The sequence below is a fragment of the Phoxinus phoxinus genome, assembly GCF_949152265.1.
Source record: "Phoxinus phoxinus genome assembly, chromosome: 4".
Lineage (NCBI taxonomy): Eukaryota > Metazoa > Chordata > Actinopteri > Cypriniformes > Leuciscidae > Phoxinus > Phoxinus phoxinus.
The window spans coordinates 14,996,333-15,016,329 of record NC_136879.1 but is presented as its reverse complement, the minus strand read 5'-3'; the positions used below and the strand labels follow the sequence as shown (position 1 = coordinate 15,016,329).

Genomic DNA, 19,997 nt, shown 5'->3' with positions numbered 1-19,997 from the left:
ATCTTTTGTGGCACATCAATTGCCTGAAGATATTGGTGGTATTTCTGGCTCTGAGACATTTCCTTCCAGACCTCAGAAGCCATCATGTTTTAGTTCAAACAGACAATATCGGTAGTCTCATGTATAAATCGGCAGGTGGGTCTCAGGTCGCGCCCTCTATGCAGACTGGCGCATCAGGTTCTTCTGTGATCCCAGGGCAAACTACTCTCACTCAATGTTTATTCCCAGGGACAAAAATGTGGGGGCAGACATCCCGTCAAGGCAGGGGCTGAAAACTCTGGTTTTCCCTCACACATGGCCGAGGCAACGTTTGTACGCATTTTCCCCGATCGCTCTGCTCCCAAGAGTTCTAGAGAGGGTCCGGCATCATGGGGTTAGTCTTTTTCTAGTAGCCCCGAACCGGCTGGCCCGAGAATGGTTTTCAAACATCATAGCAGGCCCTCCGTGTCAGATTCCAATCAGGGTGGATCTTCTTCCTCAGGCCGAGGCTCAATACTTCACACTGTCGTCCAACCCAGGGTTCTTTTGAGGGGCAGTATTTCTTAAAGGGTTATCCCTTGCACCCTTCGAACCCATTGACGAGGTGTCTGATAAATTTATATCCCTGAAAGTAGCCTTCCTGCTAGCCATTACGTCCCTTAAAAGAGTTAGGGACTTGCAGGCGCTTTCTGTCACTCCCTCTTGCCTCGAGTTTGCTCCTGGCTGAGTGAGTGCAATTCTCCACCCTAGACCTGGCTATATGCACAAGGTGCCATCGAGTGTGGTATGGTCTGTAATCCTGCAGGCTTTTCATCCTCCACCATATGTGTTGGCTGATCAAAAAAAGCTACATTTGTTATGCTCTGTCAAAGCCTTGGAGGCCTCCTCGGGCTGGAGGAAGTCGGACCAGTTGCTCGTATGTTTTGAGTTACCTAAGAAGGGTTCCACTGCCTCTAAACATACTATTAGCAGGTGGATTGTAGAGGCTATCTCTTCAAGGCTGTCACCTTTTTCACCTTTGTTGCCATTGGCTTTTGGCTTGCTTAGTTGGGGACATTAAATTTAACATTCAATTGAATATTCAACAATAATATTTGTCTCCCTGCTGTAGTGTTACAAATGTATTAAATGTTTAATTTAGATTCCAATAGAATCGTATATAAACTAAGAAAGTTCTGTTCATTGAATTTAGCATTTAAGATTATGATGATGGTATCAGCTGAGATTCCTGGCAGTCCTGTTCTCTCTATTGTGAGTTAAATGAGTCAGATTACTCACCCTTTGTCCTTTGCCCTGGCCCAGTCATTGACTAGTTAGGCTGATTGCATCATTTGAATGACACTGTTATTCTGATGATATCAGGAAATCTCTGTAAATGAGCTGACTCATGCAGACTACTGTAAGATGCAACTGCTGTGCCACAATATACATTTATACATGTAAAATGCTTTGTTCTCATCACAATGTAAATCCCTCCCCCTTGGAATGTATATAAACTACAATGTATACTGTTTTAGATTCAGACTTTTGGACGACCTGCAGCAACGCACAGCGAAGTCCTCAATAAAGAATAACTTCTGCTTGAAAGATATCCCAACGTATCCTGGTCACTGCTTTGACGAAGGAAAAAGTTTCCTACACTGCATTGACACCATTATATGAGAACTGAACTTAGCTGGACGATGACATCACGGTTTTATCCAAAGCGGCTATATATATGTATTAATTAACTAAATGAATAATTTTTTTACAACAAAATGAAACATCACTGAACTTACTTAAGCTGGACTGTGACGCTATTTTCTTCTAGAAACAAACGTTGTTGCATTATTTCCTTGTGATCTCTGTAAAGCTGGTTTGAAACATTCTGTATATTATTATTTATTATTTCTTTATTTCAGACCCATGGGTCCATATAAACATACAACATAAATTAATTGTATAGTAAAAAGTGCTATATAAATAAATGTGACTTGACTTCAGCATATGGTGGTGCGCGATTTGCCTTCGCCTCTCCTGATAAGAGCCCACTCGACTAGAGGAGTGGTATCCTCGAAAGCCCTGCTATCAGGGGTCTCCCTTTAAGAGGTCTGTGATAATGCTGGCTGGAACTCCTCACACACCTTCATAAGATATTATATTGACAATAGACTTGACTTGACTATTTCGTTCCCCAAAGTGTTGTCTTTCGACACAGTCCGAGTTCCCTCGAAAGGGAACGTCTCGGGTTATGACTGTAACCCTTGTTCCCTGAAAAGGGAACGAGACGCTGTGTCCCTTTGCCACACTTCCTGCGTGCCTGAGAATAACTTGCTTTGACCTATCAGAAGCTGATGCTGTTATGAGCCGGCGTCTCTTTATAGCTTTGCAACGCAATCACATGTGACATCATGATGCAACACCAATCGAGGACTAGTGCCAACAGGCTTCAGACACAATCACGCTAAAGGCGTTCCCCAAAGTGTCGTCTTTCGGCGCAAAATCTCGTTCCCTTCTCAAGGAACAAGGGTTACAGTCAGAAATTCAAATGTAATCAAATGTAAAATAACACTGCATATTTGGCTGTGTATATTAAAGTTACAAAAGCTATTCAATCAAGAGCAGTGAGTGAATTCCTTGTCTCATAAAGACGGACATGCCGACATAGTTTTTGTGTGAATTTGTCCATTTAAGCGCAAGACTCAAGTCCATTGAAAGAGAACTCAATATTTGCGCCAATTCTCTTTCACGTCTTCCTCTTGGAAGTCACAATATAGTATTTGGCTTTCATCTCTCGAGAAGAAAGTCAAGGGCGTGAGGCTGAAACACACGACGCACGGCTGCGTCGAGATATTTCTCAATGAACACAGCCAGCACCCTCAGAAGCTGACTGTGCATGCCTGCCTCGCACCCACACATAATATTTATTGCAGAGTAGACCCATAATCTACGCGCTGCCTCGGCAAACGCGAGATCCCAGCTACAGAATCTTTATTGCAGAGTAGACGCGCAATCTACGCCCTGCCTCGGCAAACGTGAGATCCGAGCCACTAGATTCCATATTGCAATGCAGACCTTTATTTGGGACAATTCGTATTGGACAAACAACACAAAATATGACAGACAGTTTGACACAGAGCACTTGCTGAAGAGCAAAAAGCTCTGTTGTGTGCCGGCGTCCCTTTGTAGCTTCCGTGTATGCCGTCACATGATGCAGCACCAATCAGGATTGGATTAGTTTCATTCATACTTCAGATGCGTTACGCTAAGGGCATTCCCCAAAGTGTCGTAGTCGACACAGTTCGAGTTTCCTCCAAAGGAAAGAACTGAGTCTGAAGTAGCTGCTCGCTTATAAGAATTTGCTTGCCTCTAAATCATCCAATTATCAAAACGGTTTTCACAGGATGACTTTTGAGTTTTGAGCTTTCGAATGATGCTTTTCTATGATGATTACTATATGTGATATGAAAAAAGGCAATAAAAAAAATAGCGCCAATCGTCCCGCTAGCAGGACGTGACAGTTAATTAAACTTGTTTTTCTCAAAATTCGATTCCTGAAAATCATAGCGATCAGCCAACTTCAGATAACCATAACTTTTGTTTGCGACAAAAAAAATTTTATTGCCTTTTTTCATATTTTTTATTGCTTTTTTTCAAGCTCTTCCTGTCATACAGTTGTAAAGCACTGCAATAGTATTTGAGGGAGAATAATTGAGTCATAAAATATTGTCAAAGGTTGTACGCTTACAATTATATGTCTGATGCTTTCGATTTCCTCAGTGAAGAAATTCATAAAGTCTTTACTACTAAACTATGATGGATTATCTAATTCAGGTGACAACTGCTTATTTATTAATCTAGCCACTGTACTGAATAGTGTTTTGATTATTTCTTATGAGTTTCCGGAGATGCTTGGCCCTTAAAGCTTTTAGATCCTTTTCATAATACTTCCTTTCCACACGATTCTTAAGACCTTGAAATTAGATTGTTTCTATTTGCGCTTTAGGTTACTTTGTCTAACGAATCAGCAAGGTGCTAATTTGCATACACCATGTGTTAAGGACCCTGTCATAAATACAACCCCATCCTTTAATCTCCACATTCATTTTTCAACAGATAAAGAACAACTGTCTTCAAACTGATGCTTGATAGACACATGATAAATTGTAAGATGTATATACTGTATACTGCACTGTGTATTTACTGTATATTTATTCTGATTTTTGTTATTCATATTTCAGCCTATTGTGGTGAAATTATATGCTCAAAATATTGTGCACAAATGTTTTTCTCTGTTCCAGTAGCATTTATTTAACCTGGTTTTTCTTCTGTTGTTCATGTTATTACAGGGCCATGCTGAAAAGTACAAATATTTCCTTCACACTGGATGCATATAACAAAATACATGACTTGAAATTTGTTTTTGTTGTTGTGCTGGGTTTACTTTTCCCAGTCATCATCATTGCTAATGGACTGATCATCTGTGTAGTATGTCTTGAAAGAAAACTACATAAGCCAATGTACGTCTTTATCTGCCATCTGGCATGTATAAATGTATATGGTGGCACAGCAGTTGCACCTTTTATCATAAGTCGTTTCTTGACGGAGGATTATCAAATAACATGGCTTTCTTGTCTTGTGCAAATCTACTTTATATATTCCTATGTTAGTTGTGACATAACAAACCTAACACTTATGGCTTATGATCGATATATTTCTATATGTTATCCTTTACAGTATGACAAAATAGTCACCCCCACAAAGGTGATTTTGGGTATTGTATTCACTTGGCTTTTCCCGCTTTTCAGAGTGACCATATCTCTCTCATTTACAGCCAACATTGACATTTGTGGAGTTATCATTGAAAAAGTATATTGTGATAATTATTCAATAGTGAAACTAGCATGCTCTGATATTTCTACCAGAAAGACTCGGGAGAGAAAATATAGTGACAATTATCCATTTATTAACAACCCAGCAAGCAATAAAGTTCTTTGGCGTAGGCCCCGTCCGTAGCTCGCAATCTGAGGGTCCGGACTCTGCATATCCTGCCTGAAGATCAAGGCAGGGGCGCAGCCGACCCCCTGTGAGGTATGGAAGGGACCATCCTGGTGGTGGTGGGGAGGATGGAGGGAAGGATTCCACTTGGAGGTGGAGGGGAGGATGGTGGTGAATTGGCGCGTCAGCATCTGCGAACTCAGACAAGAGTAAGTGACCAATCTTTTATACCACGAGTATTGGAATGTGATTGGATAGATAGATAAAGGTAAAGTGACGTAACAATTAAGTCTTCCCGGCAGAACTTTATGCTAAGCATCCATTTCTACCAGAAAGACTCGGGAGAGAAAATATAGTGACAATTATCCATTTATTAACAACCCAGCAAGCAATAAAGTTCTTTGGCGTAGGCCCCGTCCGTAGCTCGCAATCTGAGGGTCCGGACTCTGCATATCCTGCCTGAAGATCAAGGCAGGGGCGCAGCCGACCCCCTGTGAGGTATGGAAGGGACCATCCTGGTGGTGGTGGGGAGGATGGAGGGAAGGATTCCACTTGGAGGTGGAGGGGAGGATGGTGGTGAATTGGCGCGTCAGCATCTGCGAACTCAGACAAGAGTAAGTGACCAATCTTTTATACCACGAGTATTGGAATGTGATTGGATAGATAGATAAAGGTAAAGTGACGTAACAATTAAGTCTTCCCGGCAGAACTTTATGCTAAGCATCCATTTCTACCAGAAAGACTCGGGAGAGAAAATATAGTGACAATTATCCATTTATTAACAACCCAGCAAGCAATAAAGTTCTTTGGCGTAGGCCCCGTCCGTAGCTCGCAATCTGAGGGTCCGGACTCTGCATATCCTGCCTGAAGATCAAGGCAGGGGCGCAGCCGACCCCCAGAAATTTAGGTGGAATAATGCTTCCACCAGGACGGAGCCTACCCCCCAAAACGATAAATAAAATTGACCCACCATTCTGTGTCCTGGAGTTCCTAGAAAGTAGAAGAACAAGAGTTAGCATGGTAAGTGTGGACATAGAACGCCATAAGCTGGAAGCTACATTATAGAAGGCCATTTCGTAATTAAACGGAACCTGAGGATAACATGTAGAGTGTAGTAGACGAGGCCGCAGGGCCACACGGCCTTTAAGACAATGGGACGAAGACGGTCTGATAGACCACAGAGACATACACGGTCTGTTAGACCGCAGAGACAAGGCCGCCGGGCCACACGGTCTGTTAGACCACAAAGACAAACATGGTCTGCTAGACCATAGAGACAAGGCCGCCGGGCCACACGGCCTTAAAGACCACAGAGACAAGGCCGCCGGGCCACACGGCCTTTTAGACCACAGAGACGGTCTGTTAGACCACAAAGACAAACACGGCCTGCTAGACCATAGACAAGGCCGCCGGGCCACACGGCCTTAAAGACCACAGAGACAAGGCCGCCGGGCCACACGGCCTTTTAGACCACAGAGACGGTCTGTTAGACCACAAAGACAAACACGGCCTGCTAGACCATAGACAAGGCCGCCGGGCCACACGGCCTTAAAGACCACAGAGACAAGGCCGCCGGGCCACACGGCCTTTTAGACCACAGAGACGGTCTGTTAGACCACAAAGACAAACACGGCCTGCTAGACCATAGACAAGGCCGCCGGGCCACACGGCCTTAAAGACCACAGAGACAAGGCCGCCGGGCCACACGGCCTTTTAGACCACAGAGACGGTCTGTTAGACCACAAAGACAAACACGGCCTGCTAGACCATAGACAAGGCCGCCGGGCCACACGGCCTTAAAGACCACAGAGACGAGGCCGCCGGGCCACACGGCCTTAAAGACCACAGAGACAAGGCCGCCGGGCCACACAGTCTGTTAGACTACGGAACAAACACTTTTTTTTTTTTTTTAATAACCACCACCACCAGTAGTTGCATAGGGATTTACCTGGACCATTTACTGGAGAGCTTGCTGAGCTTCAAGGATGATTCTTGAATCAGGTCTTATATATGACTCGAATGAGGAGGAAGACCATCTGCCTAGGATCTTGATGGCTGCAGTAGAGATGCCGCGTTCGGCAGCTGTAGTGGCTGCCCCGATCCTGAAGGAATGTCCGGTATACTGGGAGGGAGATAGGCTGCAGCTTTTGAGGACAGCAACTAAATGAGCCCTGAACCAGGCTTTAGATAGAGGTGCTTCGTTAGGTTGGAAAATAGGGGGGGGAAAGATCTGAGAATCTTGGGCAGATTTTTAGGAATTTAATCAGAGGAGAAGGAACAGAATTTATTGCTAATTTTTGAAATTGTTAATGTGATAACATAACTTGAATCATTCTAGAGTACATTCTGCAAAGTTACAATACTCAAGGTCAACCATGGAAGATTTTCATTTAACAAGATTGCTTAAGGACTACGACAAACGCTGAGAGGGACTGAGCGGCATTCCTCCCGGGTTAGTGGCATCACAAACCCTAAAATACATGAGACCAGCCCCCGGAATATGATTTACAGAATGAGCTGATCAATGAAGATAACTACAATAAGCTGCATAATCATGAAATAACCATCCTGAAGTGAGGTCTACATGTTTACACTTCTTGGTTCTCTCCGTCTTTGACTGACTCTGATTTGAACAAGCTAAAAGTTTTGAAATTTGTCTGTGAGGGGTAAGCGAAGCTGTAGTACGAGCGGTTGAAACTCCGCCCCTGTGCCGGGAGCAGCAGCCTGACTGCATCCGAGGGATAGACAAAAACTATGCACTTCACTCACCCTCAAATGACAATTACGGCATCCTATACAAAAATAACTGTGGGGCTTTCCGAGCCAAACCCCTCGCACACGCCCTGGGGACACCGGAGACCTACCACCACATAGATTTCGTAATTGTAGACGAGGAAGGAACACCCAGCCGGGATCAGGATGGGAAATAAGAGGAATCTGAAAAGAGAACCGAAACATTATAACAAATACGGAGTTAAAGTATTGAGCTTTTAAGGTGTTGGGAGTCACGCCTTCAGTGAAATATGGTCTAGCTGGATTGACTTAATTTACATGATCTCTGTTAGAGGAGGGCAGGGTGATGGATCCGGGTTGCTGAAGGCGAAGCCGTCTGAAGCCTGAAGACTAAAGCTTGAAAGCACGTATATGGCATTGGAGTGGCCATGAATGAGCGCGACCTTAATCATGAAATTAGAGACTACTGATTGCCAGATACACGTTCAGAGATAGAATGACCGCCTGACGAGAAGATCTGCCTTAATGACGCAACAGAGCTTTAGCACATACAAGTTTTACCGCCACTTCGACCCAAAGGATGTTAGCAGCCGCTATAGGATAATTATGTGAAGCGTGGATGAACGAAGCCTGAGTAGGCTTGGTAATATGTCTGACCTTTGCTGTTCCAAATGCCCAAATCTGAGATTGGACATGCACCCTTCGTCTAGCTGAACGGGTCGCTTAATTAGCCACTGAGTGGGCCAGCGTTAACAGACAAGTTAGATGCCCGGCTTAGAATGGAGATACTCAGTGAATTTCGATGACCGAGCAGTATACAATACAATTATTATTATTTTATTTTATTTATTTTTTTATCACTAAATCTTAATCTTGTTCATCTTAGTACGATACTTACCTGAAGTAAGGTAGCGGTATACAGATTAGATACTACCTCAATACACTTGATATTATGTTGTTGACTTGAGCGTAGAATCAATTTCTCAGCTGCGCAGCATATACCTGACATTACTCTTGAGTTGCTCTTGTAGGAATTGAGTTTTATACACGGCCGGGAGATGCTGGCCATGACAACCAAGTGAGTCCCTTGGATAGGAAAGAAATACATTAACATTTAAATCATGCAGAAGAGTAAAACATAATGTCACTTGAGTCTCTTGACTGTGATTTGTTCTGGTGATTGGTTTGATAAAATAGTCTAACATATAGCGGTTAGTTATACGGTGTTAAGCATGTTGACCTTGACCTGAGCATCCTAAGAATGGCTTCTCTGTAAATTCGTATCAATTACATAAATATTTCTATGACACATGCTATCAGTGAATTAGTCACCAGAAAAACTTGTTACAACGATTGTACCATATTTCTGTTATTGTAGAACTTAATTTTTGGTATTAAAAGATTTTAATTTAAAAAATATATATATACACTTTTTTTTTTTTTTTTTTTTGCACTTGTAAATGTATAATATACTGTCTTTGTATAACATACTCCTACTATGTACACATACCTAAATAGCCATATTACTACTGCATATGCATAAATATAAGACCAACTGTTCTCTTAAGCTCAGCTTAATATATATGGTCATATATATTGTCATATATTAACATGTAAAAATAAAATAGCCGGACATCTCTGTAAATGAGACCCACCGGTGCACACAATCCAACAAAGAACTGAGCCTACTTCCTAAACAAGACATTACAAGCATGTTCAAACTTACTGTACGAACGATTCAGACTAGAGGTCACTCCAGACATGGAAAGACAAAGCTTTTTCATATGCACAAATGATGAATTAAGAGAATACATGCGAGTTGAATTAGGTAGGCTACTGCTCCTTTAAGTGGAACGCACTCTCTGGTGAGTGGGCAGACGGTATGAGAGCGCGAGCTGTGAATATAGCATAATGTAACCCAGTTAATATTTTGGTTACTCTTATGCTGGATTATTTCTATTCAGTAACGCAGTTGTCGTGAAGTATTTGCTAACTGTGTGCATGGGATCGACGACGATGCTGAAAATACATTAACACTGCGCTGCCTGTCTTGCTTACGCATGCTACAACCATTCAGCGAGCTATCCAGCCCTACTGAAAAGCGTTACAGTATGTTGCGTTGAAGACTGCAATCTATATCTGCAGTTAAGAAAACTGCCACGTCACCACAGTCACGAATGAACTCTACCGCTGGTGAAGGAAGCAGCAGAAAAGCCAAATTAATATACTTACCTGAATGAAGTTTGAATGTTTGATCATAAGAGAGTACATGTTAACGTGGCTGCTGGAAGCGCAAACGTGAGAACTGTCTTGAAAGCATTGAAAGTGAAATTTGAACTTGAACTGAAAACCATGTTAGAAGATCGTCTGTCATGAGATTATTTAAAAGGTTTCCTACACGCGCTGGTTTCCTACACGCGCTGGTTTCCTACACGCGCTGGTTTCCTACGCGCGTGTCTCGCGCGCCGTCAGAGTTGGTAAAATCAACAATAAGATTTTGTGTTGTAATGATTGGAATCGAGACGCAGGTGAGGAATTGGCGCGTCAGCATCTGCGAACTCAGACAAGAGTAAGTGACCAATCTTTTATACCACGAGTATTGGAATGTGATTGGATAGATAGATAAAGGTAAAGTGACGTAACAATTAAGTCTTCCCGGCAGAACTTTATGCTAAGCATCCATTTCATATTACAACATACATAGCACAATAATATTTTTCTTTGTGGTTGTACTCCCATTTTTTGTAATATTCTACACTTATTTAAGAATAATATTAATCTGTTTGACACTGTCAAAGAGAGGACGAGTCAAACTCTTTAGCACTTGTGTCCCACATCTAATGGCACTATTTAACTTTATTATTGGGACTTCTTTTGAACTTTTGCAAAGCCGATTTGATATGAGACACGTACCCTACATAATTCGTGTAATACTGTCTTTGTATTTCCTTATTCTTTCCCCATTAATAAACCCAATCATTTATGGGATGGGAACTCAAGCAATAAAGGAAGCTATATTGAGAATGCTTTGTCATAAGTTTTACCAAAGGCACGCTGTTGTAAGATGTGTAACTTAAAACACTTTTTCACGGAGGTAACAGTAAGGCTAACATATTCATACTAAAAGCCAAAAAAAAAAAAATTTGATTTCATGGGGACTTTAATCTGTTTGAAATTGTCAAAGAGAGGATGAGTCAAACACTTTAGAACTTGTGTCCCACATCTAATGGCATTATTTAACTTTATCATTGGAAGTACCTTTGAACTTCTGCAAAGCCGGTTTGATATGAGAAGTTCCCTACATGCTTCATGTAATACTCTCTTTGTATTTTCTGATTTTCTTATCCATTATTAAACCTTGTGATTTATATGGTATACAAAGTCATGTAATAAAGGAAGCTATAATTAGAAAATGTTATACCAAAGGCAAGCTCTGCAAGTTGTGAATGTTAAATACTTTTTATGTGCTCCAAATCATACTGTATGTAGACCTATTGATATATTATAATATATTATACACTATCATGTGATTAATTTTCAAAATAATTAATATAATCATACACTACAGTTAAGAGCGATCTGCTGTGATATCACAATCAAGTTGAATTGTGGGGTGAATTCTGGAGTTGACTCGGTCCCTCTGTCAAAATCGAGGGGCCGAGGGCCTATCCACATAAACTATTATGTGCAGTGGTCCCCAACCTTTTTTGCGCCACGGACCAGTTTAATATGAGACAATATTTTCACGGACCGGCCTTTAAGGTGTGACAGATAAATACAACAAAATAAAATGATACAACCTGCATAAAAACTGGGGTATTTTTAAAATATAATAATAAACGTGAATCCAATGTGTAGGCCTACTCGTAACTTTATTAGCAGCGTCATCGTAACATCGCGCCAACAACATGAGTAACATCCTCTCTGCCGCCTAATGCCTGGCTCACACTACAGGAGTTTCGGTCCGATTTATGCCCGTTTTACCCCTCCCGAGAATCGGAGAAAAAATCTTGACGAGGACCTCGATCGGTTCCGATGTTCGGCGCAGATTATCTGGTAATGAGAGCCGTTCAAAGATCGAATCTGGCCCCTCCCGATCTTCTCTCACACAAATCGGGCCTGCCCCGATCATATCAAACACATGTTTGATATTTATCAGGATGAGCAAGATTGTGATTATGTCCGTACTGTCAAAATAAGAAACAATAGGGCTGTGCGATATGCGGTATTATCTCCATTTATTTATTTATTTATTTATTGCTAAATAAATATGTGTTACGCTGTGGTCATCAGGCACGAAGTAATGAGACATAATAAGTCGTTATTTCGACATAATATCTGTTATTTCGACATAATAAGTTGTTATTTCGACACAATAAGTCGTTATTTCTACATAATATCTCTTTATTTGGACATAATAAGGGGACATTCTGCATTAAGTCTTATAAATAATGGTTTTATATAGGAGGAAAATGCTTAACGTGTAATTAAACACGTTGCGTTCATATTCAGAGCTCATCTGAATTTTTTGTGCATAGCATACTTTATTTTGATTTTAGTATCATAATAATTAATTAATGCACGCACAATTATCCGTGAACTTGATAAATGTTGCATATATGTTTTTCTATGCAAGTAAAAAAATGCCTTTCAACTTATGAAACTGTCTCCTCTCCACCAGTAAGCTGGTGTGTGGTGGGTGTTCTGGCGCAATATGGCTGCCGTCGCATCATCCAAGTGGATGCTGCACATTGGTGGTGCTTGAGGAGATCCCCCCCTTCCATATGTGAAGTGAAAATTATTATTATTATTATTATGAGTGCAAAATTCCGAATTAAATGAATGTGCAGCAATTTGTACAAATAGAGTCTGTAGGCCTATTATACGTGTTGTAGCCATTAAATAAGCGCATTTAGTTTCATATTTGTTAAAATATTATTTTTAATATAAATTTCATCTGATTATCTATGTTGATTATGAAAAGTGAACCGCATGAGTAGGATGCGCAATATATCGGGAGGCATGGTGGGTCAGATATGATTTTGACCACTTCATTAAGTTTTGTTTTGTAGAAAGCCTTTCTTTAAAGTGAATTTTGTTTTGTATAAATTGTATCTTAATTTTAATATTTTTTTCATCAACCAATTGCCTGGATTTAATAAATAAGATGCAAATATATCAGACAATATAGCCTAATCATGACGGAGACGCGGGCAGAGTCACTTGCATTGCATGTGAACTGGAGCGCACCTCATCATAAATTAACCGAAACTCAGCCTCACAGACATAATGCATATAAAAAAAGCATATAAAAAAGCTTGAAATGTCTTTAAACGAAACAATTCAAAACGAAAAGAAATAGGCTACTCTCTGAATAATCCATTATGTGCGTTTCTATAGGCACATTCACTATGGAGATGGCGATCGTCCACTTCATCTTTGCAGCCGACACTGACTCAAAAACCTTAGTTTATTAATAAAAATCAATGCACTTGTGTAACCGGATTTACAAATGCACATCTTGTATAATAATAGGCTACGCACATATTATGTCGAAATAATACTCTAATAAATAAAACGGAAATAATGTAAGTTATTTATTCTTTTTGTGCGGCCTGGTACCAAATGACCCGTGGCTTTAGTGGCTGCGTTCCAGTCTACTTTTAGACATGCACTTGCGAACTTCCCTAAGCACTTCCCCTCGGGGGTATCCCTGCCCCCATTTTGAAGTGTGTTCCACCTCGTGAAGTGGACGAGGGAAGTTTATATGGACAGACCCTTGTTTTCTCGATTTTTACAGAGGGGGCGAGTCTACTTCATATGTACACTTCAGGAAGCTCCATATACCACAATGTAACACGATTGTGACATCAACGCATATTGCGTTTAATTTACCCCACCACAAACAAATATCACTCTATGATATATATATTTTTTTTTAAACAAGTCAAACAGACCTATATACATGTAGCATGCTGCATTAAACAATTTTGTAAGGGAAAAAATAAATCAACCCCATAGTGGATTCCAAGGTATCAAGGGCTTAGCACGTTCCAATTCAGCCTATTGAAAAGGTTCCGCCAGTAGTGGGCACTCATGCAACGTAAGCAATGACAAACATCCAAGTGAACGATGCATTATTTAAGAAGATACAGACTAGAAACAAGTCAAATTATCTGCCAGTGCAGTAAGATAATTACACTTGGTAAGATTTCTTGAAATAAGAAAAAAATATCTAGGCTACAGAAAAGTGTAAAATCTCTTGAAAGTAGTAGTAAAATACTTATTCCAAGCAGTCCATTTAGTCAAAATAACTTAAAACTAGCTTGCAAATTCTTTTTTCTTTTCAAAAGCGTTTTTTTATTTCTTAATTTGTGAGAAAATATCTTAAAACCAGAGCCACTGAACAAGAGATTTCTTCTTAATTTAAGAATAGTCAAAATTAGCTTTTCTGTCTTAAAATGAGTCAAAGCATTTAAACTTAAAACAAGATTACTTAATCATTAGCTAAAGATTTGCAAATGTATCATTATGTTATGACTTTACTTGTTGAGGCACATGACTATTAACTAATTGTTAAGTAATATGTCATTTATGGGTTTTGACAGTTGCACATGCAGTGAATGTAATGTCAGAGAATGTGTTTGAAGGATGGGTGAGTTGGGCTGCACACCAGAATCTGAACTCCTGACCGCTGTTACACTGTGTTTAAACTGGACACGAGACCACCTCTACACTGGACATGACAGACCATTGCAAGTCGTCCATCGTAACAGAACTAGCGCAAGAGCTCGGAGTACGTCAGAAATAGAGTGTGGCATCAGTTTACTGTCGGGGTTTTGTCGTGTAGCGTCATGCCGCATCCAGTGTGGTATCACTGATTATAATGGGTACTATTGTCTTTGTCCAGTCTAGACACAGAGTTATGAAATAGCAGTGCTCGGCTGCATGTTCTCTGTGTTCCACGACCTCAAGCTTAACCTGATATATTCCTGTGCATGAACAACAAGGTACTGGATGCGGCAGGTCATCGGACTCAGTGAAATCTTGGTTGTAGATGGTTGGAAATTGAAATCCATGGCTTAGTGTGTCAAAACCAAAATGACATTAACAGTTAGTTAATAGTCATGTGCCTCAACAAGTAAAGTCATAAGATAATGATACATTTGCAAACCATTAGCTAATGAATAATTAAAGCAGACAATGCGAAGTTGAAGTACATGGCTTACAACCCATTGTGGTAATTAACGCATTAATTTACACTATTAGTTTATAAAATACGTTATTAAGGAATTAATACATTATGACACATTTAATTAATAACAATTCATATATTACTTAATCTATTAAACATTTAGAACCTTTATTTGTTACCGATGCAGTAGTCAGGGTACCATGCCAGGGTACTGGAGAGGAGAATACGGCCGTGTAACAAGGTTAGATGTTATGGGAAGAAGGAGGCGGGAACCGGCGAACATTCAACAACTTTAATTAATAGATAAATAAACAAATACAAAATGAAAGTATAAGCCAGCCGTCCCTCGCGGACGACTGCTGGCTACAGAAACAAAACATAACATAAAATCAGGCCTGTTCCTCTCTCGATCTTCACTGTCATCGCTCCTCCTTTTATTCCTCCGCTCCTCCGTGAGAGATACGAGACCGGTGCGTCGCGCAGGTGTCGCTCATCAGTAATCACGCCACCGGTCTCGCGCCGCTCTCACGTCCCTCGACCTCGTCCTGCTCGCCACACACCCCCATTGCCCCTCGCAGGCCGGGGGGTACCCACGAGACTGCGCTCAACTCCCCCCCTCCCCCTCCCTCCGGGGGAACCGATCACGGTGGCCGCAGGACGTGGGGGTATGGATAGACGAGGCGAGTGAAAGGAGACGGAAGCATGGAGCGACAGTGACGAGAGGGGAGAGAGGAAAAAAAAAATATTGGTCCGGTTCCCACAACGCGCTGTCATCTGGACCTCCACCAGCTGGGCGATCTTCTCCGCGGTGCCTGGCAGTGACGCTGGATAGCCCTCAGTGGACGGCTCGACACTCCGGCCGCTGCCTGGTGGACGGCGACAGCTCCTCCAGATTCGGGCAGACGGCCGGAGTCCCCCGTTCCCTGCTCCTCCCCGTCATGGCGGATGGCAGCAGGCTCCGGCCCACGGCGAACGGCGGCGACCCCTCCACTCCCCCACGGACGGCAGCAGCCCCTCCAGCACCCAGGCGGCCGGCGGCCGGCTGCGAGCTCGACCGTCTCCCCGGCAACTCCAGCGCGCCGCCTCGAGCGTCCATGGTGACGGAAACTGCCCACCATGCTCGATGGCACCGCGGATTCCACAGCGGCGAGGACTCTTTGACAGCACGTTCCTCCTTCTTCCCGGGTTTCGGCACCAGTGTAACAAGGTTAGATGTTATGGGAAGAAGGAGGCGGGAACCAGCGAACGTTCAAACACTTTAATAGATAAATAAACAAATACAAAATGAAAGTATAAGCCAGCAGTCCCTCGCGGACGACTGCTGGCTACAGAAACAAAACATAAGATAAAATCAGGCCTGTTCCTCTCTCGATCTTCACTGTCGTTGCTCCTCCTTTTATGCCTCCGCTCCTCCGTGAGAGATACGAGACTGGTGCGTCGCGCAGGTGTCGCTCATCATTAATCACGCCACCGGTCTCGCGCCGCTCTCACGTCCCTCGACCTCGTCCTGCTCGCCACAGGGCGATAGTAGAACCTCGGATTCAGGAGGAACAGTGCGGTTTTCGTCCCGGCCGTGGAACACTGGACCAGCTCTATACCCTCTCTAGGGTGCTGGAGGGTTCATGGGAGTTTGCCCAACCAATCCACATGTGGATTTGGAGAAGGCATTCGACTGTGTCCCTCGTGGCGGCCTGTGGAGGGTGCTCCGGGAGTATGGGGTCCGGGGTCTTTTGCTAAGGGCTGTCCGGTCCCTGTACGACCGAAGCAGGAGCTTGGTTCGCATTGCCAGCAGTAAGTCAGACTTGTTCCCGGTGCATGTTGGACTCCGGCAGCGCTGCCCTTTGTCGCCGGTTCTGTTCATAATATTTATGGACAGAATTTCTAGGCGCAGCCAGGGGCCGGAGGGTGTCGGGTTCGGGGACCACACAAATTCGTCTATGCTATTTGCGGATGATGTTGTCGTATTGGCCCCTTCAGACCAGGACCTTCAGCATGCACTGGGACGGTTTGCAGCCGAGTGTGAAGCGGCTGGGATGAGAATCAGCACCTCCAAATCCGAGGCCATGGTCCTCAGTCGGAAAAGGGTGGCTTGCTCACTTCAGGTTGGTGGAGAGTTCCTGCCTCAAGTATCTTGGGGTCTTGTTCACGAGTGAGGGAAGGATGGAACGGGAGATTGACAGACGGATCGGTGCAGCTTCCGCAGTAATGCGGTCTTTGTACCGGTCTGTCGTGGTGAAGAAAGAGCTGAGCCGCAAGGCGAAGCTCTCGATTTACCGGTCAATCTACGTTCCTACTCTCACCTATGGTCATGAGCTTTGGGTCATGACCGAAAGGACAAGATCCCGGATACAGGCGGCCGAAATGAGCTTTCTCAGCAGGGTGGCTGGGTGATCCCTTAGAGATAGGGTGAGGAGCTCGGTCACTCGGGAGGAGCTGAGAGGAGAGTCGCTGCTCCTCCACATCGAGAGGGGTCAGCTGAGGTGGCTCGGGCATCTGTTCCGGATGCCTCCTGAACGCCTTCCTGGGAAGGTGTTCCGGGCACGTCCCACCGGGAGGAGACCCCGGGGAAGACCTAGGACACACTGGAGAGACTATGTCTCCCGGCTGGCCTGGGAACGCCTCGGTGTCCCCCCGGAAGAGCTAGAGGGAGTGTCTAGGGAGAGGGAAGTCTGGGCATCTCTGCTTAGACTGCTGCCCCCGCGACCCGGCCCCGGATAAGTGGAAGAAGATGGATGGATGCAGTAATCATTAATTAATGGTTTAGTTATTCATGAGTAATACATTAACACATGATTATCTGTGCACTAGTTAAGCATGAATTAATGCATATTAGTGCACCTGTATTGTAAAGTGTTACCGTTTTTTTATGTAAAGAAAATGTGTAGTTAGATTTCTACAGTTAACTTAAACTTGATTTTGTGAATAAACTACAAACAATGCATTCAATCATTAAGTCTCCTCACATTCATTCTCTGTAGTTCCCTCTGTCACATTCCTCATTGATATTCCTAGGGGAGGGTCTTTGTCTCTTTAGGTGTGAATCACTGCATTATTAATGATTTGTCACGCCTCCTCGCATACAGCCATTCTGAAACTAAAAGTGTCTTACAAAAGTTAAATGACTATATTGTTTTGTATGAGTGAGTGCTCAGAATAATTTTCACATCATTTTGAAGAAAAAACTCTAGGCTACATGATGCAGTTCTGAAAAGTCTTGTGAAAAAATGTTTACTATGTGTTATATGGCATTATTTCAGTGACTTAACATTTAGTTGTTGTTTTTTTCAACAAACACACATAAACATTATTTTCTCATAAATACACACATGTACATAAATGCTGCTCACATATGATTGTAGCCCTGTTTGTGCTGAATACAGTGTAATTAGATTAGCCATTAATATGTTGTAAAGCAACTGAAAAAAAGCACAAATGTCAAAGCATGTCAAAACTTCTCCAGGGCCCCAAAACCCCCTCAGACCCCAGAGGGTTAATAAAACCGACAACTGGAAGTTGAAGTACATTGATTTGACCAATAGTGGAAATTAACGCATTCATTTACACTAGTTAATAAAATATGTTATTAAGAAATTAATACATTATGACATATTTAATTAATAATAATTCATATATTACTTAATCTATTAACCATATATAATCTTTATTAGTTGCTGATTAATGGTTTAGTTCTTCATGAGTAATACATTAATGGGTGGCAGAGGTACATGCATTGACACTGCATCAATAGCTGACACACAGGAACTGTATGTCGCTCCCACCTGTGAAACAGACCAGCTGCCATTCAGATGACTGCCAAAGGGTTGGTTGATTAGGGTTGGAGCTAAACTCTGCAGGACAGTGGCCCTCCAGGGCCGGTTTTGAGGAACACTGATGTACCTTTCCAAAACCAATTGTAAGTGTTTTCATGAAAGTGCAATCTATTAAATGTAATGTACAACAACTATGTACAACTTTTTGTAGTGTATTTTTAGGCAGGGTGGCTAACTTGGTCAATTAGCAACAATTAACTGCCACTTATCCTTTTTTTAATTACACATACATGTGAATTAAATGTATTTAATAATTAAAGATGAACCTTATTATAAAACTGACCAGAGATCAGTTAAATCATAGTGGTTTTCAATCCTGGTCTGGACCCACCCCTCTGCACATTTTGTATGTCTACCTTATTTAACACACCTGATTCAGATCATCACAGCATTAGGAGAGAGCTCCATGAACTCAGCTGAGTGAGTCTGGTGGGTCCCCAGGACCATGAAAACCACTGATATAATAGACACTGGTTCATGGGTTCACCAAACCAATGCCCACTAATGGCAAATCATCAAAAAAGTTTTGAAACTGACCCTGCATCCCAATTTGCATATCAATCACCCTAAAAATAGTAGATTAGGATTAATGTGTCTCAAATCATATTATGTTGAAGTAAGTATGAAAAAGATACCCCAATGGTCTAATTTCTGTTGGTGTTTCTGTGCAAATACATGCACTCATTAATGGTTAATATTTCCCAAAACCCACTGCACACCGGAGGCAGAGTTGGGTCAGAACTACAAACATGGTGAGAAAACTAGAACATCACAAAAGTGTAATGCTTGAATGTTGTATACAATACACTCAAAAACATGTACATTTTCTTCACAAAAATAATATATGTATACCTTTAGGGCATAGAATATATAGGGCATATTATAAAGAGTTGTAATGGGTTTCATGAAGGAGGGGATTACTGAGAATATATATTGCAAGTGAAGGTCTCAAAAATTAAAGTGGATTTTGTTGTTTTATGGACATTTGAAGAAATTTGAATTTCATTACAATATATGTATCAACAATAACTATAATGACAACCTAGTGTGCTCTTTCCACGAGCCTGAGGCCTATTTTGAAATGAGCTGGTTGGATTTACCCAACACTAGCCCATGCTATAGTTGTCTCAAAAAGGTGCGACGATTTAGAATTATAAGGTTTTATTTTAGAAAAAGTACATGAGTATTCCTATTATAGGCATCTATTAACAACATTAACAACATTACAGATATCTTAAAAAAATCTAGAACATGTTTCAGAAATTATAAATTAAACCGTAAAG

The 19,997-nt window shown here is 42.0% G+C and overlaps 1 long non-coding RNA gene across 2 annotated transcripts; it reads right to left on the bottom strand.

Moving 5' to 3' along the window:
* Positions 1-4,902: 4,902 nt before the first annotated feature.
* Positions 4,903-10,369, bottom strand: LOC306996628. Of its 2 annotated transcripts, XR_013797132.1 has the most exons (4): positions 9,416-10,369; positions 6,905-8,775; positions 5,927-5,946; positions 4,903-5,552 (listed from the first exon to the last, which is right to left on the bottom strand). It is a non-coding gene; the product is annotated as an uncharacterized lncRNA (long non-coding RNA). The 2 variants fall into 2 exon arrangements; XR_013797131.1 differs by having other exon boundaries at positions 4,903-5,946.
* Positions 10,370-19,997: the final 9,628 nt, after the last annotated feature.